Here is a 9,935-nt window from a genome sequence, read left to right on the forward strand (position 1 = left end):
CAGGAGGTTTCTGGCAGGCTACAAACCCAGAAGGGGCTGATCTTAGATCAGTCAAAACAGTTGCAAAGTCTGAGGTCCTTTTGACAGCCTGAACAGAGACCATGAAACAGAGTTTATTTCAGCTGCCTTCAGCCTAGCAATTATTAAATGCAGTTGCTGATCTCACTGCCTGAACTCAAAAGAAAGGGCAGAGGTGCTGGGCCCTTCCACAGCTGGGGAGTTCTGCTGCTCCCTGATGCCTCTGAGTTTTCTGTTACCTCTGAAAGCGACATGACAAGCATAGCAAACTTTGCCTGTTGCTGCAAGTGACAAATTTGACTAGAAATGGTACCAAAACCACCCACTCATCAACCCTGATTTAATTCTGATTGTTTCACCTTCTAAATGAATGAAACATTTTTGCTATTACAAAAACCTGAATGTTTTATACTTTGTACTTATTTGGAAAATGTATCCTGTACAAGAAAAAAACATGTTGTCAGCTCTGTATTAATTATGTAGGAGTGTAAAACTAAAGTATGGAAAAAATTAAATGCTATCTCACTCTGTTTATAAAATTTGTTTCAAGCTGCTTGATTACACAAAGCATTTTTCATCCTTCTTTGTGCTCAAAAGTTCAGTCAACTCTGATCCTTTTTCAGCATGACAGTATTGTAGAAGTATTCATGTCTCAGGGTTATTCCTTTCCTCACAGTAATTTTACCTCATTGCTTAGGAATTAATTTAGCTCCTCTCCTGCTCTGCACAATAATGGTCTGTGTATTGCTGCACAAATTTAATGCCAGGTGTTTGCAATAGGCCTAGGGGTTTCAAACATGTCCCTAAAAGGGACAATGAAAAATTCTGCAAGTAAAAATCCCCAAAGAGAGAGTGATGTGAAGAACAGAGTGAGAGATCCAGCTCCACCTTCTCATGCAGCAGGGGGAAAGCCAGTAGAGACCTTGATTAACCTCTTCTATTTTGTAGCCTGAAGTCTTTATTTTGAATGCAGGGCAATCACTGTTTACCAACCTTGCCTTGATTCTACAGCACAGAGGAAGAAGCAAACAAGGGACTTGTCAAGCTGTCTTCCCTGAAAAGACTCTTCACACGCAGCCTGAGGCTGTCACTCCGTGTTCTTGCCTTCACTCCAGGGAATGACATAGCCTGAAACTTCTGCTCTTTCTGTTTTGTTTACAAAATAAATGATTCCAAGCTGAGAGAGCAGAAAGGGGGATAGATATGAGCCAGGGAAAAACATGTCAATGAGACTCCAATGACTGGCAGATCCTTCTAGGTCCTTGCCTTACACTATAACCCTCAATGCAATTCCCTGCTCCAGTACTTCCCCACACTGACTTGCAGTCATCATGAGAGACCCATGTGCTGTATTTAAAAAATGAATGTCTGGTCCAGATGCTGCTTGCCACACCACTCTTGGCTTGAAGGCAAGCAGCACCACCACGAAACGGGCCAGAATGGCTGCACACTGCTGTGTTACTGGAAGGAAGAGACACCACCAGCAGCATGTCCTAAGTACAGACAGAAATTCCACCTCAGGAAGCTGTCAGTAGTTTCCAGAAGAGCTGGACTAAAGCTGCCACAGCATAACCTCCCATGTATAAAGGCAGAGGTAAAATTAACCTGCTTTTGCACAGGACTGAGGGAGAGGGAGCCCAGATAGCATCCTTTGGGTAGCTACCAGCTTTATCATCTGCTAATGTGGCTCTGGAACACAACCATCATCTCTTTGAGTCTTCTCTTCCCAGGGCTGCAGATCCACTTCGTTTACACGTGCTGGTGATAGCCGACGGTAGCTTTTCTCTGCCTGGAGAGAGGGACTCCACCAGCGCTTTCCTGCTCAAGAAAACACCTCGAAAGACGTGAGAAGAGGGACAGCAGCCTCTCCTGTGCCCGTCTCACCCGGGTCGGTGGCTCAGCAGCCCCGCGGTGCCACCCGCTGGCAGCGCCGGCTCCGCACCGCTCCCGGGGGAAGGAGCTGGAATCCTCCCCTCAGTCCTTCCCTCCCTATGCACCTGCCCTCGTGTCTCCTTTCCTGCTGCATCCCTGCTCAAAACCACTTTCCTGCTTTTCCCTCTCTCTTTCAGCACTGGGCTGTCAAATCCCATTTCTAATTAGCAGCTCCTGATCACACTCTGGGAAGGACTTCCAGAGCTCCTTAGCTCACTTCTTCCTAACAGGATCTGCTGCAGCTCTATTACTCCTGACACGTTTGCATCCCTATTCCACAACCAGAAATGAAGGAGGTGCCTCCCAGCCTGCTAGAGGTCTGCTGTGGTATCTCATGAAGTATTCCAGCATCCCCCTTCATGCCCAGGAACAGCTCCCAGGTGTGAACACCTCAGTGTCCAAACCCTGCAACACAGGGCAACACTACAGGTCTTCACAATGCTGCAGTTTGTCTTGTGAAATACAAAGGAGTGCTGTGATAATTCTTTTGCTGATTTTTCTCCCTCCTAATCCTCAGTGTGAAGGTGTGGGGGTGACCCAGCTCTGTCAGCAGATGACAGATGCAGCCTTGGTATTATGTTCATTTTCAGTAATATTAACAGAGGAAACATTGAGGAATGATGTCATATTTAATGGATGTGTCTAAGCAAGATAACATGATACAATAAATTATGGCAGCAAGGATGAGGCTTTTGCTTTAAAATTATCCTTCAGCTAGATTACTAAAAGAGAGTTCATCCTTGTGCCAAGATTCAGCATGAAGCCTATATGCTGCTAAATCATACCTAAATTGCCTCTTATTATAGAATTACAGTCCTCTAGCCACACAATTGCTGCATTTATATATTTCCCTTCACTCATTTGTCTTGATAAAGTTTTTTTTACTTCTGGATTTTCCCTGATAACTTGGACACTTGCCTGAGACTATCTCACAAACCCCTATCTGGCTTAAGTTACACTCAAGAGAAGTTTGGAAGCATCCATCCATCTCTTTGGGAAACTCAGTGAAGACACGAGTGTCTGATAATTTGTGTGTCCATAATTTAGGCTTTGAACTGGGATGAATTTCTTCCAGGTTAAATTACCACTGGATGAGTAGTTATTAAGGCCTCCTGTTGTAAGACTGTTTAGAGCAGTTTATTCATATACACAACACCCTCCTGGCATTTTTAGCACTTGCAGAGAAATCACTATGAAAAACAAAATTTCAATGAGTGGGTTAGATTAGGGACTACAATTTCCACAATATTATTTATTCATTTAACTTCTTGTATTTATGACTTCTTAAGTTTTGATGGTTTAATCATATTCTGCTATTTTCACTGATCAGGCTTTCAGGGGAGCAGCAATAGGCTGGAGGTACCTCATTTCTTTCTCAGCTGGATTTAGAGATCCTCTCACACAGTCTTCTACCAAAGCTCGAGGAACTGCCTCCACCTTGATCAAAATCACATCTGTTGACTGCTAATTACAGTGGCTTATGACACTTGCTTTTGTATTAAGGGACACAATGTCATCTCACTGAGACTTTTGCTACCTGGCAGGGAGAGTCTGTCAAATCATACTCCAATCCTGTGTCAGTATTTTTTCTCCCCATACAAATACACTCCTACACATGCTAAAATTGCATTTAGCTTTTTATTACACTAGAACTTCTTTTGAAGTTCTAGTGTAATAAAAAATGAGTGATACACTTAAGACTATAAACAGCTTGTTGTTTTTAATTCTAGATCTCCCACTAGTAAAACTGCCCTTTCCCTGGTGATTTTTTTTTCTTTTCTTGCTTGAAGAGACAACTGCTCTTGTGCCCTGGGAAGAACAGTGATGTATGGGTTATTAAGATAGCAGCTTAAACACATAAGCCCTTGACTGCTAAAGGACATTACAGGGCAAGAGTTGATGGCTAATGGATTCCTGCTTGGTGCCCCTGGGGGCTTCCATTGCATTTTGGCCAATGGTAAATTATGGTGAAGAGTCAGCTGCCACTGGCATTTGAGTTGTCTGATGAGTTAATGCTGCAGCACTCTGCAGCCCTCCCTGAATTTGCCTTACCATCATTCCTCATGGACAACACCCACATCCTTGCTGAGGCCCATCGTTCATGACTAGGCAGAAGTAATTTTTCACTTACTACACTCCTTGCCTGTTCCTACCTGTCTCCTGTAAAGTTTTCCCTTTTCCTTTCCTCTGAATCTGAAGAAGCTTGGTTCATTTCTGATCCACACAGCCAAATCACCATGAACAAGGCTTAGCACAGCCAGTGTTCCAGGTTTCTCCAATCAATTATCTTTTATCTTTCTGTAAAGAACAGAAAGGTTTTTTCAGCACATCACATCTTTTCAGCTGATGAAGAAAACAGGATGAAGATCAAAGCAGGAACCACCCAGCAACCACGTGGTTTAAAAAAACTACCTGACACATTGCATGGTCCATTGTTTTTCTTCCCATGCATAAGGAAGGTGGAATTGTGTAAGCAAACTGCACATAAGATGTCAGGGGTAACATTTCTGTTCTGACCATTAGTACTTTGCCTATTTGTGCTTAGATGCAGAATCAGACTAATGTGTGTACTACAACACATATCATACATAAAATAGAAATAGAATTAATATTTATGTATTTATATGTATTACAGATATAAAAATACATATAATATGCTTATAATTAAGACTGCTGGTATTAAAGTAGTCAAACAAAAAAGATAGATAATGATTTTTTTAACATGGTACAATGTCCTAGATCAGAATGACCTTCACAGTTTCTGCCTCACTGTGCTTGGATTCCTTTCTGGTGTTTTCACTATGCCTCTCCAAGAACATCAGTGGAGAAATCTAGGCTTACCCTCAATGCAACATGATTGTGAGTTCCACACACATTTCCATAGGTTTGCAGTGACATTTTTTTCAGAAAAGTATTTATCTTTCTCCTGTTTGGTATTTTTTCTTCTTGTTGCTTAAAAAATAAGAAGGGCAGGGAAGACCACAATAAACATGATGAAAAAAGGTTTAAACACTTAATTATTGTGCTTTTGTAAGGCTCTCTTACTTTCCTTGTAGCTCCAAAGTTGAAGCTCCTTCTTTTAGAAAACTCCATTTCCCCTCTAATTTTTTTAAATGACACCTGGATGTTTTTGAGTTACTGCACTGCCCACCATTATTAAAATATTTAAAATGGCAATGAAATATTGATGCATTCCATGAGTTCAGTCCTTTGCATTGCCAGGAATCTTCGGCTCCAAAAGAGCAACCCTACTGAAAAATCGGGCTGAGCACTTCACAGTGCCTTTTTTCCATTTCTATTTAAAATGATCCCCATGAGGCAGCAGAGAGGGAGGAGGAGTAGCCAGGACATCCATTCTGAAGGATGTAACTGGGGCTGTGAGGGCCACAAAGGCAGAATTGAAGCAATCACAAGCATCTCTCTTCTGTTTGCTGTTGAGTCAGGCACACAACTTACTCCATTTACAATTACTGCAAATCCATGCATGAACACACCAAACTGCAGTGCTGGTACCTCATCTGTAAGGTGCTGACCTGTTGGTTTGGACATTTACTTCCCACTCTAGAAGGCAGATGTGAATTAATCTTCACCTTGACTACCTCTGGCATCGCTCTCTATCTAAATCTGCTCCTGATCATTTTCCAGAAAGTGTCTGTGGCTGATTAAAGCTCTGTACTGACAGGGCACATTAATCAGATGAAACAAATAGGTGATGAGAGACATTTCAGAAGTTAAAATATGTAACATTTATCTGCTGTCATTCTGTGTGCTCTGTCAAAATAGGAATTGCAGCAATTATGAACATGAAGGCACATACCCTATTTAAGACAGGCTGTTCCTAGTTCATTAAATCAATCAGGTCTCACCTTCAGGGCCAAAAAGTTACAACTGTGATGTTATTCCAGAAGGATCTCAGTAAGCAACATCCAACAAATTAGCATCCATCCTCTGCTTACGTGTGTTTTCCCATTAATGCTAGTCTGTGATTAGAAGCCTTTACACACATATGCATTCACATCTGAATTTCTCACCTGAAAGGCAAAATTTTCATACCTGAATACAGACATTCACCACTTCCATAAAACTTTATTTCAGTGACAAGAGGTTTTCTTTGTAACTGCATGTAATAAATTTTTTTTTAAAGGATTTAACTTTTTTTTTCCAGGATACGAAGTTGTTCATTCAGGGCAGAGACTCAGTAAGCTTTCATATTTGTCATTTTGAAACACTTACCTTTCATTCTTAGTCTAATTTTGGGGTGACCCCAAGACCTAACAGTTTTATGATACATTTCTTTCTTGGTCAGTAGGAAATTACATAATCTTTAATACATCTTACTTTTCAAGTCTTCTATCTCTGATAAATCAAACTTACCATCTCTGCCATATTACTGTACCTTCATGTTTCTATGATGATTCCCAACTGAGTTGAGGCACTCATCACAAATTCATTTTAAAATACAAGATTTTGATGATGTCTTGCAAACATCTGAGTTCAATGCCCTGTTTTCTTTGCTACATAAGACCGTCAAATAGGTAAAAAGTGATAGAAAATGGTTCATTGTTTTAGGCTAGATATTATCAGCTAGTATGGGGAAAAAGGAACTACTTGTAAATGAAAATTATATATTTTTAAATTAAAATTACAGTCTAACAGTCCCAAGTATCCACCAATTCTGACACAGGAAGTGCAGCTCATACTAGCACACAGTAGTGTCAGTCACCATGAGGACTTCTAAAATCTTTTCTCAATGCTTATGTAAGTGATGTACATCTATTACAACTTGTCACAATGTATCTAATTACACCCATATTTACAAAATATATATCTATTTTATCTATTTAAATTTAGAAACACGTGTGTTGCAAAGTTTTTGTGCATTCCTATCCCTCCACGAAAGTCCTCAGTAATGATTTTGCTAGATACTCCCAGGGTCAGATATAAGTATATGGTAAATCCAGATGAATGTAAAATAAGTGTGCAGAGAAGAAGTTAAAACATTTTTTATAAGGTAACAATTTCCTCCCAATTCTCAATGTAAACCAGTAAATACTCTCACACTGACAATGAGTAAGCGATACTAATCTTGTTCCATACAACACTGGCCTCTTAAACTGCCCCCCTCTTACAAAATGTTCTTCTAAGCAGCAATGGAAGCGTGGGGGTAAAGAACTCCTAAATCAATCACAGATTAATTCTTCTGTCAGGTCTTCTTGAAAACATTTCTGCTGCTATGAGGTGACAGATGACAGTGTGCTCTGTTACCTTTACTTTGAATTTCTTGAAAGCAGCACACTAAGAACTGACACCAACACAACTTGAGGGATAGTTTCAACATTTTAATTGGTGCTGTTTTACAAGTATAAAAGAAAACCCATGTGCCAGATCTTGTATACTCTTATACACACAAATAACCCTTGCTGAGCCATCCTTTTGTGACTCAGGACTACTCAAAAGAGTAGAGTTTTCAGTAGTAGCCCTAAAGCCTTCCATGAACACACAGGCCCCTGTAACATTCATAGAGGAGAGTAAAAGCACAGTGAACTTGCAGCAAGAGATCACTCATTCATACACAGACAGACTTTGTACTCATACTCTCATGTCTCACGTCTTCTCCATGCAGCCACTGGATGTACTGATAACAACACCCTCCATTATCTGGAGAAAAAAATGTCTCTCCCAGCTTTACAACACATTTCAGAAAAAGCAGCAGCTCCCTTCAAGCCCTGGTTTAACACAGCATCGTTGTGTCTCTGACTCCTTCCTGCACCTTTCCACCAGCAGTGGCAGCACAGCTGGATAAGCCACCCTGGGCCATGGTGACACCAGGCACTGCACAGGCAACAGCCCCTCATGCTGGAGGAGTGTTTGAACTGTATTTGGTTATTCTGCACAACTAAGGCAAAACCACAGGACAGTAATAGAACCCATATAATTTTTTTTTCCTCTCAGTGGTTTAAATATTCATCTCCCTATGCATGCACTTCAGGAGACTGGTGTAAAAATAAGAAGTAATATGACACACACTGTAAATATGCATATAAAGTCTTCTGTGAGGTTTAATGGTACTCACTGTGTATTCATCCTGGGCTCCTGGCTCTGTACCTCTCCTATATTTGCCTTCACTGTAGCACCAACCTGGCTGAGGTTTGTGAAGCTTTCACTGTTTCCAAATGGCACAATCACAACTGCACCACCACTTACAGTGTCCAAATTCTGCTTTAAGCTCTCTCTTTAGATATGAACTACTACTACATATGAAGCTACTTTTAAAATTTTCCCCCAAAGACTAATGTTTCTGACCTGGGTACATCTGTAGATAGGCAACCACTATAATTCCCTGATTATTGATATTGATGAGTCTCCAGCTATAAAGACAAATACTCAGTTTTGGGTAAGAACACCAGAAAATTTGAGCCAGTGGGCTGAACTCCACAGGTTTGGAAGAAAAGGTTACATTCTCCCTTGCTGCTTTAACTCTCTACTACTGAAAAAGCAATAATCTTTTACATCTAGAAAAGCACAGAGAACTCCTATAGTGTACTTTCACATACAAAGGTACAGAAAAACACCGTCGTGTCTTCAAGGAGTCACTTCACTATTCTATTCTCCTCTCCTCAGAGAAATTAGAATGGAGGTGTTTGGTGTCTTCCCCAGATATGAGACACATTCCCATGGCAAAATCAGGCCAACAATCCCATTACCACCCACCAATAATTTAATGACATCTACATACACATACCATACAGACACATATTTAGCAAAATGAAAACATAACTCCATAATAAAACTGAAATATGAAGACATTCATTTACACTGTAGTAAAGAAAAAAATAAAAGCAGGTCGTCTTTGCAGCACTGCAGGCGACATATTTCATTAAAAATGACCCCAGACCTGAGTTTGAGACACTTCTAAAACAATTATGATGATGTCATCCCTATTAAGAGCTTTACATCCTGCATGAGGACAGAATGGAGGCTAAGCTTCAAGCACTGGGAGATGCTTTGGTCATCAATTATTTGTTTCCATGAGCAGCCATAATGTATAACACTCAAAAGAAATGTTAGGAAGGTGCTAAGCAAACAAAGTGCAAAATGCTTTCACTTAATTTGTGAACATATATACGGGTCTGTGTATTTACACTAAATTCTTGTGTGTTCATCTGCTAAAGCTTTCTCAGAAATTTGAAAAATACAGAAACACTTTTATTTGTGGTGAAGTATTGCTGAGAACAAAAAGTCAATGACTTCCATTTTCTCTTTCAGACTTCAGTATCAGGGCTGAGATACTTCTGAGGTAAAGAAGTCAGAGGGTTTTGAATTAATGATATTAAACTAATCATAACAAATCACAGCTCAAAAAGAAGGAACTAGTGTCTTCTATCCAAGTAGAAAAAGTCAGTGAGCTGCCTACTTGGTGGACTACCAAACCCCTGATGATCAGGGAAGTGCTCATCTCTCCAACTTCAGCCATCTAAAAGCCAGATGGACAGTCAGAACTAATTGTGAAGGCATCTGGTTAACACTGAGTAACAGGTCTCCAGAGAGTGACTCCTATCACCTACATTTTGAGATGGGGTCAGTCACTCCCGGGAGATGTGCACTGGAGAGCACCTACATGACTGGTACATACTGTCTGCCCAGCCTCTAGATATTTATATAAAGTGAACATCACCCTGACACCAGAACATCACAAAGTATTAAAGAAATAATAATGAAAGAAAAATGAGCTCTTCCAGAACATCACAATTAATGTGTTAAATTTACTTCCCTTACTAACAAGCAGTAAACATGAAGGGTGAAACAGTGCAAAGCCCCTCTGTCCATCCTCAGTAAGTCACATTTCTGTGTCAGTGCTGGCTAATTGGCTGTTTCATGGCAACCCAGACTATAGTGCATTGTGCAAGTCCAATTCTTCTACCACTGAGAGAAGTATTATCTTATTACACTGATTAGAGTGTAAAATAGTCTGCAATTTGATCAAA

Source organism: Camarhynchus parvulus, chromosome 1 (assembly GCF_901933205.1).
Source record: "Camarhynchus parvulus chromosome 1, STF_HiC, whole genome shotgun sequence".
NCBI lineage: Eukaryota > Metazoa > Chordata > Aves > Passeriformes > Thraupidae > Camarhynchus > Camarhynchus parvulus.